Genomic DNA, 17,982 nt, shown 5'->3' with positions numbered 1-17,982 from the left:
TCTGTCGACGGGCATTTAGGTTGCTTCCACGACCTGGCTATTGTAAATAGTGATGCAATGAACATTGGGGTGCATGTGTCTTTTTTTTTTTTTTTTTTTTTTTTTTTTGCGGTACATGGACCTCTCACTGCTGTGGCCTCTCCTGTTGTGGAGCACAGGCTCCGGACATGCAGGCTCTGCGGCCATGGCTCACAGGCCTAGCTGCTCCGTGGCATGTGGGATCTTCCCGGACCAGGGCATGAACCCGCGACCCCTGCATCGGCAGGTGGACTCTCAACCACTGCGCCATCAGGGAAGCCTGCATGTGTCTTTTTGAATTATGGTTTTCTCTGGGTATATGCCCAGTAGTGGGATTGCTGGGTCATACGGTAATTCTATTTTTAATTTCTTAAGGAACCTCTATAGTGTTCTCCATGGTGGCTGTATCAATTTACATTCCCACCAACCATGCAAGAGGGTTCCCTTTTTCTCCACACCCTCTCCAGCATTTGTTGTTTGTAGATTTTCTGATTATGCCATTCTAACCGGTGTGAGATGATACCTCATTGTAGTTTTTGTTTGCATTTCTCTAATAATTAGTGATGTTGAGCAGCTTTTCATGTGCCTCTTGGCAATCTGTATGTCTTCTTTGGACAAATGTCTATTTAGGTCTTCTGCCCATTTTTTGATGGGGTTGTTAGTTTTTTTAATATTGAGCTGCATGGGATGTTTATATATTTTGGAGATTAATCCTTTGTCTGTTGATTCGTTTGCAAATATTTTCTCCCATTCTTAGTGTTGTCTTTTCATCTTATTTATAGTTTCCTTTACTGTGCAAAAGCTTTTACGTTTCATTAGGTCTCATTTGTTTATTTTATTTCCATTACTCTACAAGGTGGGTCAAAAAGAGCTTGCTGTGATTTATGTTGAAGAGTGTTCTTCCTATGTTTTCCTCTAAGAGTTTTATAGTGTCTGGTCTTACATAGGTCTTTAATCCATTTGGAGTTTATTTTTGTGTATGGTGTTAGGGAGTGTTCTAATTTCATTCTTTTACATGTAGCTGTCCAGTTTTCCCAGCACCATTTATTGAAGAGACTGTCTTTTCTCCATTGTATATCCTTGCCTCCTTTGTCACAGATTAGTTGACCATAGGTGCATGAGTTTATCTCTGGGCTTTCTATCCTGTTCCATTGATCTATATTTCTGTTTTTGTGCCGGTACCATACTGTCTTGATTACTGTAGCTTTGTAGTATAGTCTGAAGTCAGCTCTGTTTTTTTCCCTCAAGATTGCTTTGGCTATTCAGGGTCTTTTTTGTATCCTTACAGATTTTAAGATTTTTAGTTCTAGTTCTATAAAAAATGCCATTGGTAAGTTGATAGGGATTGCATGTGAATCTGTAGATTGCTTTGGGTAGTATAGTCATTTTCACAATATTGATTCTTCCCATCCAAGAACATGGTATGTCTCTCCATCTGTTTGTGTCATCTTTGATTTCCTTCGTCAGTGTCTTACAGTTTTCTGAGTACCGGTCTTTTACCTCTTTAGGTAGGTTTATTATTGGGTATTTTATTCTTTTTGTTGCAATGGTGAATGGGATTGTTTCCTTAATTTCTCTTTCTGACCTTTTGCTGTTAGTGTATAGGAATGCAAGAGATTTCTGAGCATTAGTTATATATCCTGCAACTTTACCAAACTCATTGATTAGCTCTAATTTTCTGGTGGCAACTTTAGGATTCTCTATTTATAGTATCATGTCATCTGCAAACAGTGACAATTTTACTTCTTCTTTTCCAATTTGTATTCCTTTTATTTCTTTTTCTTCTCTGATTGCTGTGGTTAGGACTTCCAAAACTATGTTGAATAATAGTGGTGAGAGTAGACATCCTTGTTTGTTCCTGATCTTAGAGGACATGCTTTCAGCTTTTTACCATTGAGAATGATGTTTGCTATGGGTTTGTTGTATATGCCCTTTACTATGTTGAGGTAGGTTCCTTCTATGCCCACTTTCTGGAGAGTTTTTATTATAATTGGATGTTGAATTTTGTCAAAAGCTTTTTCTGTATCTTTTGAGATGATCATACTGTTTTTATTCTTCAATTTGTTAATATGGTGTATCACATTGATTGATTTGTCTATACTGAAGAATCTTTGCATCCCTGGGATAAATCCCACTTGATCATGGTGTATGATCTTTTTAATGTATTGTTGGATTCTGTTTGCTAGTATTTGTTTTTTGAGGATTTTGCATCTATATTCATCAGTGATATTGGTCTGTAATTTTCTTTTTTTGTAGTATCTTTGTCTGGTTTTAGTATCAGGGTGATGGTGGCCTCATAGAATGAGTTTGGGAGTGTTCCTTCCTCTGCAATTTTTTGGAAGAGTTTGAGAAGAATAGGTGTTAGCTCTTCTCTAAATGTTTGATAAAATTCACCTGTGAAGCCCTCTGGTCCTGGACTTTTGTTTGTTGGAAGATTTTTAATCACAGTTTCAATTTCATTACTTGTGACTGGTCTGTTCATATTTTCTATTTCTTCCTGATTCAGTCTTGGAAGTTTATACCTTTCTAAGAATTTGTCCATTTCTTCCAGGTTGTCCATCTTATTGGCATAGAGTTGCTTGTAGTAGTCTCTTATGATGCTTTGTATTTCTGTGGTTTCTGTTGTAAGTTCTCCTTTTTCATTTCTAATTTTATTGATTTGAGTCCTCTCCCTCTTTTTCTTGATAAGTCTGGTTAAAGGTTTATCAATTTTGGTTATCTTCTCAAAGAACCAGCTTTCAGTTTTATTGATCTTTGCTATTGTTTTCTTTGTTTCTATTTCATTTATTTCTGCTCTGATCTTTATGATTTCTTTCTTTCCACTAACTTTGGGTTTTCTTTGTTCTTCTTTCTCTAGTTCCTTTAGGTGTAAAGTTAAATTGTTTGAGATTTTTCTTGCTTCTTGAGGTAGGATTGTATTGCTATAAACTTCCCTCTTAGAACTGCTTTTGCTGCTTCCCATAGGTTTGGGATCATCATGTTTTGATTGTCATTGTCTCTAGGTATTTTTTTATTTCATCTTTGATTTCTTCAGTGGTCTCTTGGTTATTTAGTAACATTGTTTAGCCTCCATCTGTTTGTGTTTTTTACCTTTCTTTTCCTTGTACGTTATTTCTAATCTCATAGAGTTGTGGTCAGAAAAGATGCTTGATATGATTTCAATTTTCTTAAATTTATCAAGGCTTGATTTGTGACCCAAGATGTGATCTATCCTGGAGAATGTTCCATGTGCACTTGAGAGAAAAGTGTAATCTGCTGTTTTTGGATGGAATGTCCTATAAATATCAGTTAAATCTATCTGGTCTATTGTGGCATTTAAAGCTTGTGTTTCCTTATTAATTTTCTGTCTGGATGATTTGTCCATTGGTGTAAGTGAGGTGTTAAATTCCCCCACTATTATTGTGTTACTGTCTATTTCATGTTTTATAGCTGTTAGTATTTGCCTTATGTATTGAGGTGTGCCTATGTTGGTGCATATATGTTTATAATTGTTATGTCTTCTTCTTGGATTGATCCCTTGATCATTATAGTAGTGTCCTTACTTGTCTCTTGTAACATTCTTTATTTTAAAATCTATTTTATCTGATATGAGTATTGCTACTCCTGCTTTCTTTTGATTTCCATTTGCATGGAATATCTTTTTCCATACCCTCACTTTCAGTCTGTATGTGTCCCTAGTTCTGAAGTGGGTCTTTTGAGACAGCATATATATGGGTCTTGTTTTCATATCCATTCAGCGAGACTGTGCCTTTGGGTTGGAGTATTTAATCCATTCACATTTAAGGTAATTATCAATATGTATGTTCCTATTACCATTTTCTTAGTTGTTTTGGGTTTGTTTTTGTAGGTCCTTTTCTTCTCTTTGTTTCCCACTTAGAGAAGTTCCTTTAGCATTTGTTGTAGAGTTGGTTTGGTGGTGCTGAATTCTCTTAGCTTTTGCTTGTCTGTAAAGCTTTTGATTTCTCCATTAAATCTGAATGAGATCCTTGCCAGGTAGAGTAATCTTGGCTGTAGGTTCTTCCCTTTCATCACTTTAAATATATCATGCCACTCCCTTCTGGCTTTAGTGTTTCTGCTGAGAAATCAGCTGTTAAACTTATGGGAGTTCCCTTATATGTTATTTGTCATTTTTCCCTTGTTGCTTTTCATAATTTTTCTTTGTTTGTAGTTTTTGTCAGTTTGATTACTATGTGTCTCAGCGTGTTTCTCCTTGAGTTTATCCTGCCTGGGACTCTGTGCTTCCTGGACTTGGGTGGCTCTTTCCCATGTTAGGGAAGTTTTTGACTATAATCTCAAATATTTTCTCGGGTCTTTCTCTCTCTCTTCTCCGTCTGGGACCCCTATAATGGGAATGTTGTTGCATTTAATGTTGTCCCAGAGTTCTCTTAGTCTGTCTTCATTTCTTTTCATTCTTTTTTTCTTTATTCGGTTCCATGGCAGTGAATTCCACCATTCTGTCTTCCAGGTCACTTATCCATTCTTCTGACTCAGTTATTCTGCTACTGATTCCTTCTAGTGTATTTTTCATTTCAGTTATTGTATTGTTCATCTCTGTTTGTTGTTTAGTTCTACTAAGTGTTTGTTCTTTAATTCTTCTAGGTCTTTGTTAAACATTTCTTGCATCTTCTCAATCTTTGTCTCCATTCTTTTTCCGAGGTCCTGGATTATCTTCACTATCATTATTCTGAATTTTTTTTCTGGAATGTTGCCTATCTCCACTTCATTTAGTTGTTTTTCCCTGGTTTTATCTTGTTCCTTCATCTGGTACATAGTTCTCTGCCTTTTCATTTTGTCTATCTTTCTGTGAATGTGGTTTTTGTTTCACAGCCTACAGGATTGTAGTTCTTCTTGCTTCTGCTGTCTGCCCTCTGGTGGATGAGTCTATCTAAGAGACTTGTGCAAGCTTCCTGATGGGAGGGACTTGTGGTGGGTAGAGCTGGGTGTTACTCTGTTGGGCAGAGCTCAGTAAAACTTCAATCAGCGTGTCTGCTGATGGGTGAGGTTGAGTTCTTTCTCTGTTGGTTGTTTGGCCTGAGGCAACCGTGCACTGGAGGCCTCAGGCTCTTTGATCGGACTCCGGAAGGGCTCATGCCAAGGAGTACTTCCCAGAACTTCTGCTGCCGGTGTCCTTGTCCCTGTGGTGAGCCACAGCCATCCCCACTCCCCACCCCCACAGAAGACCCTCCAACACTAGTAGGTAGGTGTGGTTCAGTATCCTTCCCCCTGGGTCCCAATGCGCACACTACTTTTTGCGTGCCCTGCAAGAGTGGAGTCTCTGTTTCCCCCAGTTCTGTCAAAGTCCTGTAATCAAATCCCGCTGGCCTTCAGAGTCTTATTCTCTGGGAATTCTTCCTCTTGTTTCCGGTCCCCCAGGTTGGGAAGCCTGATGTGGGGCTCAGAACCTTCACTCCAGTGAGTGGTCTTCTGCAGTATAAGGGTTCTCCAGTTTGTGAGTCACCCAGCTGGTGATTATGGGATTTGATTGTATTGTGATTGCGCCCCTCCTACCATCTCCCTGCAGCTTCTCCTTTGTCTTTGGTTGTGGGGTATATTTTTTGGTGAGTTCCAGAGTCTTCCTGTAAATGATTGTTCAGCAGTTAGTTGTGATTCTGGTGCTCTCGCAAGAGGGAGTGAGCACATGTCCTTCTACTCTGCTGTCTTCCATCATATATATTTCGTAATCAATATAAATTTGTATTCTGCCTTTTTTTTTGCATGTAAAAGTATAACAGGAATATTCCCCCAACGTTTTACATAATTAGGTGAATAAAGTTTTAATGGTCACTTAATGTGTATACATTGAATTATTTATTTCCTCATTGTTAGGTATTTAGATGGTTTCCAATATTTTTTATCTGAATTGTTATGAATGTCAAAGAACATAAAGCCTTTTCTAAATTTACTGGATTCCCAGGAGGGGAATCTATCAATATGAATTTTTAAGGTTCTTGGTTTATCTTGGAAGATGATTTGACAGAAGGGCTCTACTAATATACACTTCTACCACCAATGTTTGAGAACATCAGTTTATTACACCATTGCCAAGACTAAATGTTCTCCTTCAATATTGTACATTTTTCTTATTTTATAGAAAAAAAATCAACATGGGTTTAACTTGTATTTCTTTCAATTAATGAGGTTAAACATGTTTCTCAAGTTTTTTCTATTTTTTTTTTTTGGATATAATATATTTATGTCCTTTTTCTACCTCTCTATTTGTTTCTGTACTATTTTTTTTGTTAATTTTCATGTGAATTAATTCTTATCTTCCATATACACTGGGAATACTTTCTTCCCATTTGTTGTTTTCCATTTGATTTTGGTTTGTCTGGGGTACAGAGAAATTATTTTTTGTACTTCGATGTATTGCTTTTTAACATTGTGTTATCTTCTTTTTTTTTTTTTTTTTTTTCGCTGTACGCGGGCCTCTCACTGTTGTGGTCTCTCCCGTTGTGGAGCACAGGCTCTGGATGCGCAGGCTCAGCAGCCATGGCTCACGGCCTAGCCATTTCTCAGCATGTGGGATCTTCCTGGACTGGGGCACAAACCCATGGCCCCTGCATTGGCAGGTGGACTTTCAACCACTGCGCCACCAGGGAAGCCCTCTTTTGTTACTTTTAAACTTAGTTTACCCCATACATACTTGATAATCATTCTTTTCTTTGTTTTCTTTGATTATATTAGTTAGTTTGTTATGTTTGTTTGTCTGGCTTATGAGGGTAGTGATTAAGAACCCCAAATCCAGAGTCAGACTGCCTGAATTCAAATACCATCTCTACCACCCACCAGCTCTATAATGTGGGGCAAGTTACTTAAATTCCCAGCATCTTTATTTTCTCATCTGCAAAGTGTAGACACTAATACACACAAATAGTTGCTGTGACAATTAAATCAGTTAATATATGTAAAGCAGTTAGAACTGTTCTTAGATGCTTACAGTAAGTGCTACGTAAGTGTTGCTTATTAATATTTAATTATCATAGACTTATATTGATTTAAAATCTGATAAAGTTAAGTTATATTTTGCTTTTAAAAAAATTTCTTGGGAATTCTTTGGCAATCCAGTAGTTAGGACTCCTCATTTCCACTGCAGGTGGCATGGGTTTGATCCCTGGTCAGGGAACTAAGGTCCCACAAGCCATGCAGCAAAGCCCCCCCCCCAAAAAAAAAAAAATTTATTATTTCTCAAAAATTTCTTGGATAATTTCATCTACTTGATTTTCAGGATGAAATTTCAGTCATGCTCTGAAAAAGATTTACAATGGGAATTTTATTGTTCTTGCCCCATCGTCTTTTGTGTAAGCTTACAAGGCTGTATAGCATGGTAAGAGACAATGGTGTAGTGGTTAAGATAAGAATGAAAGCATCAGATACACCAGGGTTTGTGTGCATCTCAGTTATGCCACTTTCTAGCTGTCTCACCTTGGTCAAGTTACTTCCCTGAGATTCAGATTCCTCATCTCTAAAATAAAGTAGAATTTGTAATAATAGAAGCTGCCACAACCCAAATGTCCATCAACTGATGAATGAATAAATAAAACATGATGTATCCACACAATGGAATATTATTTGATCATAAAAGGAATGAAGTATAATATATGCTACAACATGGATGAACCTTTAAAACATTATGCTAAATGAAAGAAGCCAGGTGCCAAAGATCACATATTTTATGATTCCATTCATATGAAATGTACAGAATAGGTAAATATATAGAGATAGAAAGTAGATTAGTTGTTGCTTAGAGCTTGAGAAGATGGGGAACCTGGAGGGTGATAACTAAAGGATACTGGGTATCTAGTGAAGTCTCATGTGGTATGAGCTGATTGATGGTACCAAAATTGTGTGCCTGCATCCTTGTTGCAAGGATACTGACTGCTACATTGTAAAATTTACTATATAAATATGGGAATTCCCCTACTATAGAAAGCCTATTCAAAAGATAATGAACAGTCATGATTATAATCAGATACAAGGACAAAGACTCTCAGAAAACCACAAATCTAAGGGGTGGACAAAGGAAGAGGATCCAAAGAAGAATACAGAAATGAAGAATCATATAGATGGAAAGACAATATAAAAAGAAAAATAATGGAAGAAATGGATTAAAGAATCTCAAGAAGGAGACAGCAGTGATCAAGAATGTTAGTTCTGGGACTTCCCTGGTGGTGCAGTGGTTAAGAATCCGCCTGCCAATGCAGGGGACATGGGCTTGATCCCTGGTCCAGGAAGATCCCACATGCCGTGGAGCAACAAAGCCTGTGCACCACAACTACTGAGCCCGCACTCTAGAGCCTGTGAGACACAACTACTGAAGCCCATGCGCCTAGAGCCTGTGCTCTGCAACAAGAGAAGCCACCACGATGAGAAGCCCGCGCACCGCAACAAAGAGTCGCCCCTGCTTGCCGCAACTAGAGAAAGCCCACAAGCAGCAATGAAGACCCAACACATCCAAAAATAAATAAAATAAAATAAAATAATTTTTTAAAAAATGAGGTCAAGTTTACCTTGTAATGGCCAAATTACTGTGGCTCAAACTTTCATCATATCTGATGACAGGCAGTCTCATCTTTTATGCGGCTCCTCTCCACACAGGCCTTTGCACTTGCCAGTGGCTCATGTGTTCCACAAATCCATACTGCCCTGACCACCGATGTGGTTCCAGATTGTTCATCACAGCTCCGCCACTGTCACCTCTCACCTCCTGCAACCCCATGATTAACAGCCATGCTGGCCTCAAGGGAAGGCTTTTCCTCCCTTTACTAAATGTTCCCAGAGGTGGACATAGACCCTTCCTTTAATTTCCCATAGCCTGACCAGGACTAGGTTGAAACATTTAGTAAAATTTGATTAAAAGTTTAAGGATAAGAGAAAGGAATGATAAAACCAACAAATTGTTAAATGGCTATGAGTTCTGAATGCTCTCAGAGTCCACAAGCAAAGCACAGGCTGTCTTAGGGCCGTGGAGGTGCCTTGTTGCCTAGTTCCCAGGCTTGGGTTTTCTGGCAGGGGCTGCTTATCTTCTCCCTTTGGGAGTGACCTCAAGTGAGTTCACCCTACTGAAAGTTCAGGCCCCAATCTCCAGAGGCCCCAGAAGAAGACCACATTTCTCCCTGCAGTCTTTCTAGCCTCAAGTTTGCCCCTCCTACCCCCATTTCCTGTCCACTTCCTCTGAGGAAACTTCAGCCCTCCCCAACTCACGGGGTCGGGTCTGCTCCTATGGCCTCTGTGAGATCATTACATAAAAGCAAAATATCCGATAGACAACATTCCCCACGTCTGTGTTTGAGTATTACCACCTGTGAGGTAATCGCAGGCCTGTCTTTTTGTACTAAGCTTGGAGCAGTGCAGTTTCTTTTTGTGGCATTTTATCCACAAGAAGTAAAAACCCAGAACTGTAGCTTCCCTGTAGTCCTAAAGTGCTCACTCCCCATCTCCTGTGAGAAGCTGTTTAAACAGGAAGCACAAGCATCTCTACGAAAATAAACAATCCCATACCGGCTAAGGGAGTCTATACCCACACCTTAAAGGACATATTTCTCCAAAGGCATCTTAAACTCCAGAGATGTAGCTCCACCCATAATAAAGGCAACTTTTGACATTATGATGCAGAAAAGTTTAGGTCTCTGGAGTTGGAGCTGTCAAACTTCCATTCCAGAAAATGGTCTGGTTTAGTATTAGTATATCTAATCTTGTCCAGTTAGATCATTTCCCCTAAACCAAAACTACCCTTGAAAAACTGCTTGAAGAGGGGACTTCCCTGGTGACGCAGTGAGTGGTTAAGAAGCTGCCTGCCAATGCAGGGGACACAGGTTCGAGCCCTGGTCCAGGAAGATCCCACATGCCGCAGAGCAACTAAGCCCGTGCGCCACAACTACTGAAGCCTGTGCACTTAGAGCCCATGCTCTGCAACAAGAGAAGCCACCGCAATGAGAAGCCTGCACACTGCAACGAAGAGTAACCCCTGCTCGCTGCAACTAGAGAGAGCCCGCATGCAGCAATGAAGACACAATGCAGCCAAAAATAAATAAACATAAATAAATAAATACATTTAAAAAAACTGCTTGAAGATCTGAAATTACAACGTTCAAACCACTCTCCCCACCCCAGCCTTCAAAAATCTCAGGCCATTTTTGACAGGGCTCTGGTTACAAGCATCATGTGCCTGTCTACCCCTAGAGATTGTGGCTTTTCCCAAGTGTCTCACTCTAAGGTAGTCAAGCTTAGAGTCAATCTCTAAGGTAAGGGTAGAAGAGAAATTGCTTCCTCCTCCCAGGGCCACAGCCCTTTCCTTGCCACATAAGTATGGAACTAATTTTGATTTCTTTTTCTTGAACCTTAGATACCCAGCTTGTCAACAGTCATTCAAAAAGAATTTTATTAAGGTTAAAGAATTAGAGTTAGCCAAATTGTGAAATTGAGACTCTAGGGATTCAATTTCTATAGTCATAGGTCATGCAGAATTAAATGAATTTGGAGGTGTGGATTTTAGTGGATTTAGGTTGTGCAGATTGTCAACTCAGATAAATTGAAGCAAAAAGCGGATTTTCTCAATATTTCTGAATAGGCTTAAAGTATAATTAACAACAGCTGGCAAGAGCTTACATCTATTTCCATTTGTACTGGCCACTAGCCCAAACGAGAAAAATGGATTTTTGCCAATCATAAGGCTAAAAATCATCAATAGGGAACGCCATTTATAATTTCAAAACCACAAGTAGACATACAGTATATAGAAAGGAGTCATACAGAACTTCCCATTCTTTCCTCTTGGTGTCAGTTGCATTCATTCAAGTTATTTATCGCCTATGTGCCAGGCACTGTGCTAGGTCCTGAAGTTGCTATCAAGATAAATGAGGAAGCTTGCCCTTGAGTTCTTTACCACCCAGTTGGGGGACAGAGATGGGTGAAGTGGCAGGAAACATTGTTAACTAAAGTGTTAAAATAAAAAGCCTGTTCTCAGTTGATAACACAGGGGTGAATTATGCATTGTAGAAGCACAGAGAAGGACAACTAACTGCCCAGAAAGCTTCACAGAGAAGATGTAGTTGAATCTGTTCCTGAAAGATGAGTAGAAGGTCACCAAAGAAGGGGAGAAGAATTCAATGTTTGTTTGAGGTCTAGCCTTCTTAATACACTGACTATACATTCTGTGTGGTTGGGATTAATCTTGTTCATTGTATGCCTGGTGCCCAGCTCAGCACCTGGCACACATCAAATGTTCTAAAATATTAGCTGACCCGATTGACTAAAAATATCTTTGGTAGAGAGAACCACATGTACAATAACAAATAAACAACACAGTGATTTTTCTAGATTGTGGTTTATAATATCAGCACCATTAGCTCCTGGAAAGGAAGCACTCTCCCAAGAAAGCTCAAAAGAGTAAGCACTAGAGAGGAAACCACAACCTGAGTTTTAGACTCAGCCCTGTTATTAATGAGTTACCTGACTTTGAATCAATGATTATCCTGTATCAACTTCAGTTTTCTCACTTGTAAAATAGCCTTGCAAGGGTTTATTATTACAATATTATATATTGTAAAAAACAAAAACGATTAATAGAAGGGGAAAGAATGTAGCACTGCATCTTGTCCTTCTCTTTCTAAATGCAAAATTAATACATGCATCCCAGCTTTAAGATGCAGACTGAGCGCATATTGGTCATCTCACCCTCCATCACCATAATTGCAGGACTGATAAAAAATAGGTTAATAAACATTCAAAAACAAAGAAGGAACTTTCTTAGGATTAGACGCCATAATCACGTGGGAAACCAGAGCAGTGAGCTGAGGTTCCCGCCACCGCAAAGCTCTTGCTCTTTGTCACATACTGCCCTGACTGGGGGCCTTCTGGTTCTCTCTCATCTAACCGAAGAGATAAAGAGATAGAAAAAAATTGAAACTGAGAGGAACGATAAGAGGTACTGAGGTTACAGAGATTTTATCATCAATCTAATGCAGGTGTTTTTAAAATGTTTTGTGCCATGGATCTCTCTTCAGCAAACTTAGTGAAGACTATGGAATCCCTTCTGACTTAAGTCCAGTTGGGCTGCTATAGCAAAATACCACAGACTGGGTAGTTTATAACCACAGAAATTTATTTCTCACAGTTCTGGACACTGAGCAGTCCATGATCAAGGTGTTGCCATGGTCAGGTTCTGGTGACGGTTATCTTCCTGGTCCATAGCCAGTATTCTTGCTATGCCCTCACATGGTGGAAAGGCTGAGAGAGCTCTCTGGGGCCTCTATTATAAGGGCACTAATCCCATTTATGAAGACTCCACCCTCATGACCTAAGCATATCTCAAAGTCCCCACCTCCTAATACCATCATATTGGGCATTAGAATTTCAACATATGAATTTTGGGGGGACACAAACATTCAGACCATAGTACCTTCTCAGATTAATACCTTCAAATGCATAAAATAAAATATATAAAATTATATAAGAAATCAATTATATTGAAATGTGGTTATCAAAATGTTAACATTTTGTAATGTGTTGACATACTAACAAATTGAATAACAAGATGTTACAGCCAGCTTATTATCATTTCTGAGATATCTGCCATAATTGTAATATAACATGAAAATATCTGTGATTTCTGTTGGTGATAATGTCACAGATATTACCAATACTACTGTGGTTGTTTGCCAATATGCAAATTGTGGAAAGTAATATATTTCAGTTAGAGGCTAGTGAGAATTAAAATGTAATAGTTTTTTCATCTAGTTTCATGGACTCCCCTGAATTCTATCCACAGACCTCAGGTTAAAAAACTCTGGTCTCATAGAATTTCCAGGAGATTTCCCAAGAACAGAGGAAAAGTGATTCTTTAATTTTCTAGATCTGAAAAAAAAAGACATGATACTTCAGATTAATAGAGTTCACTAAATTCTAGCAGAATAATACAAAAAATTAAATAAAGAAACATGACTGAAACATACGGTAAAATATCAGCAATAAGGAGAAAACCCTATAAACTACCAGAGTAGAAAGCTGAACTACAAAGGAAGAAGATTCAAATAACCCTGGATATCTGATTAGCAAAATTCTATGCAAGCAAACAATGGAGAAATATTTTTTAAATACTGAGGGAAAATTTACTGTGAATCTACAGTTTTATTTATAACCAGATTATCAGTAGTTTGAGTGGAGTGAAAATAAAATAAAGCCTTATTTGGACATGTAAAGATTTAGAACAATTAGCACTCATGACCTAAAATAAACTGTATCAAGAAAAAAATAATAATCCAGAAGGAAGTGTTGGAATGCAAGTATAATATATACTAAGTGGGAAGAAATTAAATAATATAGTAGTATAAAACAAAAAGTGAAAGAGCTCTGTCCTGATCCCTTTATTTGTTGTGTATTCTCCTATACCTTTTTCAATGCCAATAGAAACATGTACACAGATATAAATATACAAGATACTTTTTATTCTTTAAACAATGAGCTCACGCTATATAAAATAGTTTGTGGGGTTTTTCCCCCATTCAATGGAATGTCATGCACATCCATGAATATTGGTACAGGCAGCTCTACCTTACTCATTATACTATCCACATTCCACAATACAGATGTATCAATGTTCATTTAACATGTCCTGGATATGGACATTTAGATAGTTTAAATATTTTTGCTCTTATAAATAATGCTTGGAGAATTCTTTGTCAGTATTTCTGTAGAATAGAGCCCTAGAATTAGAATTCTTGGGTCAAAGAATATGTGTATTTAAAATGCTTCATAGATCCTGCCGAAATTACTTCTGAAAATATTGCTAATTTATAGTCAGACTGCAAGTACATGAGATGCAGTATTTTAAGGGAGGGAATCTTGAAACATGAGAATAGACACCAAATGGAGAGAATTTGTTGTGAATTTTTAAACAAAAAGACAGAAAATAAGAATGACTTTGAGTGCCTGTGACAGATGGCTTTGTCCTTCGGACCACCTGGAAAATACTTTTCAAAAATTGATCACATGCCATTGTCAGAGGTGGGAGGTGGGGTGGGGGAGGGCAAAATGGGTGAAGGTGGCCAAAAAATACAGACTTCCAGTTATAAGACAAATAAGTTCTGGGATGTAATGTACAGCATGGTGACTATAGTTAACAATGCTATATTGTATGTTTGACAGTTGCTAAGAGTAGGTTGTGTAAGTTCTCATCACAAGAAAACAAATTTGTAACTCTATGTGGTGATGGATGTGAACTAGATTTATTGTGGTGATCATTTCACAGTATGTGCATATATCAAATTATTCTGTTGTACACCTAAAACTAGTAAAATGCCATATGTCAGTTATATCTTAATAAAAAATAAAAATCAATAAATCAAAAAACAATTGATCATAAACTAATCCAAAGAGATTTAGTAAGGAAGGAACTCAACTATTCAGTTAGGTCTTATTCTATTAAGAGCAGACTATTAAATAAATTCTTGCAGAAAATTTTATCTTTCTTAAGATAATTTTAATGAGGAAAACCTCTGCCTGTGGACTTAATTCTAACCATCATGGAGCACTGATTTGTGCAGTGGCAGTGATAAGATCCTTGATAAGAAGTATCTGCAGGTCATCTTAGAATTTGTAATATTTGTAATGTGTAAGAATATAATTATTGGGTAGGTTTAGACATGCACTTAAGGCTTTTAATAAAACAGACACTGAAAAGTTTAGAGAGAAAAAAAATCTAAATGGCCTATCACTTGAATCTTCAAATGAGAGTATAACTACAGAGTGCCAACTATAGAAGTTTAGCTATAAAGGTATATTTTAAGTTGTGTTTTACAGTAAATACTTGGGTGTGCCTATGTGCTAAATATTGGGTTAGGCACTAAAGACACTACATCTGTTTTGGAGGATATTGCTGTTTTGAAGAATTTAATGCATTTGATATGTATTAATTCTCCAAATTATTTTAAGCAAAAACATAGCTCCATTTTGTAAATGGGTAATAGCAGTTGTGGAGAGACAAACAATAATATCAATTGCAGAGAGGTAAGCATTTATTTTAAAAGATTATATTGACAACTTACTATGAGCACATCTGACACACAAAGAAATAAAAAGAAATGATTCCTGCCTTCAAAGCACTTGCAGGTCTTCAGGTACCAGAGATTCAGAAAATATTGTTTAAAGAACAGCAGTAGAATCTTCACAAAGAGAAATAAAATGCTGGTGCTACATGTCATGCATAGATTTTCAAAGAACTTGTGAAAAGTTAGAAAAAGAGGCACCTTATTAAGGAAGGACACACAGAAGTAGCAGTAAGAACTCTGAGGATGTAGCTAAATCCCAGAATGAACAATTGTTTGAGTCTCATTATGGTCAACAAATAGGTCGTTGTAGCTCTGTTTGGCCTCATAGGGGAAGGAGTAGGCTCTGTGCTTGGGGGCAAATACTGTAATCTACTTGGATGATAAGCAGAATACAAAGTGATTAACTCCTCTTTTGCTTTACATTTTCTATCAATAACAATTATCATTGGGGACTTCCCTGGTGGCTCAGTGGTTAAGAATCCGCCTGCCAATGCATGGGACATGGGTTCGAGCCCTGGTCCAGGAAGATCCCACATGCTGCAGAGCGACTAAGCCAGTGTGCCACAACTACTGAGCCTGCGCGCTGCAACTACTGAAGCCCGCATGCCTAGAGCCCATGCTCCACAACAGAGAAGCCACCGCAATGAGTAGCCCCCGCTTGGCACAACTAGAGAAAGCCCACATGCAGCAACAAAGACCCAAAGCAGCCAAAAAAAAAAAAAATTATCATTTATTAGAAAGAATAAAATTAAGGATCATTGAAGCCCCAGGTGTGTGAGAAGACAATACGAATTTAGCTATTTTCCATGAATTCAAGTGTACAGGCTTAAGTAAATTTCATATCGTGGAACTATATTAACTTGTAAATATTGCAAAATTATGAAGCTTATGGATAGTTTGAGAGGACCAGAAGCTTAAGGTCAGGCTAATATTGTCCCAATATTTTTAAAAGTGTAAAATGCCCCTTCTAGAAACTATATTGACTGGGGTGATAAACCAACCAAAAATTCTATAGGGGAATCAGTTACTTGTTCCCTCATAATATGCAGTTTCAGACTAGTATGCTAGGTTCTGAGGGTGTCATAAAGATGACAGTTAGGACATAGATTCTGCCTCCAAGGAATGGAGAGTTTAACGAGGGAGTTAAGGAGGTAAACCAAAAACAAAGAAACAAATAAATAAAAAATAAGTTGTAAATATTTTTGTCTTGCTTTCTCTTTCAAGGAGAACATACAGTGCTTTACAATTTCTCTCCCACCACATCTTTATCTATTCATTCAATATTTTATTAAATATGTCCTATGTGCAAGGCACTGTGCTAAATGGTACAGAAAATAACAAAGAAGAATCAGAAGATCTTACCTTCAAGGAGTTTACAATGAGAGGAAGTTTTATTAAACATTTAAATGTAAGTGTCCTAGTCTGTTTGGGCTGCTATAACTAAATACCATAGACTGGGTGGCTTAAATAACAAACATTTATTTCTCCCAGTTCTGGAGGCTGGGAAGTCCAAGATGAAGGCATCAGGTGATTAAGTGTCTGTTGAAGACCCGCTTCCTGGTTCGTAGCTGGCACCTTCTGGCTATGTTCTCACAGGCCAAAGGAGAGAGAGCTCTCTGGAGGCTCTTTTATAAGAGACTAATCCCTTTAGTGAGGGCTCCACATCATGGTCTAATCACCTTCAGAGGCCTCCACCTCCAAATACCAACACATTGAGAGTTAGTATTTTGACACATAAGTTTGGGGGAACACAAACATTCAGTCCATTGCAGTCAGTGAGGATGATCAGCTTGCTTTGGTTCATTTAAAACAAGCTGTAGAGTTGCACACATATTCATTTGAGAAGGAGGGTCGTTCAGACTACAAGGGTGAAGGAGAATCAACTGAGAAGGTTACTCGGTTGTCTCACAGGTATTTGTGTGTTTTGGCAGAGACAGGGGTAGATACTTAACAAATCTCGTTTCAATCTTCCTTTTCAGGTCCCACAGGAAGACCACATTTCCCATTCTCCCTTGAAGTTAGGCTGGGGGCAGGTAACTAGGTTCAGGAAATGGGATGCAAGCAGAAGTGGCATAAACCACTTTGAGTCCTGGCCCTTAAAAATAAAAACGAGTATCTACTAAAGCTAAACATACAACTTCCCCATGACCTAGCAATTCCATACCTAGGTATAGTCCCAAGAGAAACAAAAGCATATGCTACAGAAAGACAAGTGAAAGAATGTTCATAGCGGGTTTAGTCATAATAACCCCAGACTTACAACAACCCAAATGTCCTGGAATGGAAAAATTGTGCTGTGTTCATATAATAGAATATTATACAGCGATAAAAATATAATGAAATATAGCTACACACAGCAACATGCACAAAATCTTGAGTGAAAGAAGCCAGATGTCAAAAAATGTTAATGTACGCTTCCATTAATGTAAATTTCAGGAAAAGGCAGAAAAAAAGCTATGGTGATAGAAGTCAGAATTGTGGTTACCTCTCTTTGCAGGTGTATTAACTGCGAACGGGCACGAAAGAGCCTTCTGGCATGATGGAAATACTCTTTTTTAGGATAGTTGTCTTAGGAGTGAAGGCAAATGTAAAAATTCATCAAGCTGTACACTTAAATATTTTTGCACATTACTATATACAACAACTAAAAATTATGCACAAAAAAATCAAACAAGCAAAAAAAAAAAAAAAAGTGACCACTGAAAGCCCAGTAAAGATAGAGGAACTTTTTTTTTTTTTTTAAAGATAGAGGAAACTTTAACCTTGAATCACTACTTGGAGGAAAGTTGCCCTGAAGTGTGCTGGCCAACCTGCTTTGGACTTTGTGTGAGCACAAAATAAACCTTTCTTAGTCTAAGCCCCTAAGATTTAGGGGTGTATTTGGTATCACAGCATAGCCTAACCTTTTTTGGCTACTACA

This window comes from Kogia breviceps, chromosome 7 (genome assembly GCF_026419965.1).
Source record: "Kogia breviceps isolate mKogBre1 chromosome 7, mKogBre1 haplotype 1, whole genome shotgun sequence".
Taxonomy (NCBI): domain Eukaryota; kingdom Metazoa; phylum Chordata; class Mammalia; order Artiodactyla; family Physeteridae; genus Kogia; species Kogia breviceps.
Note: the sequence above shows the minus strand (reverse complement) of the source record.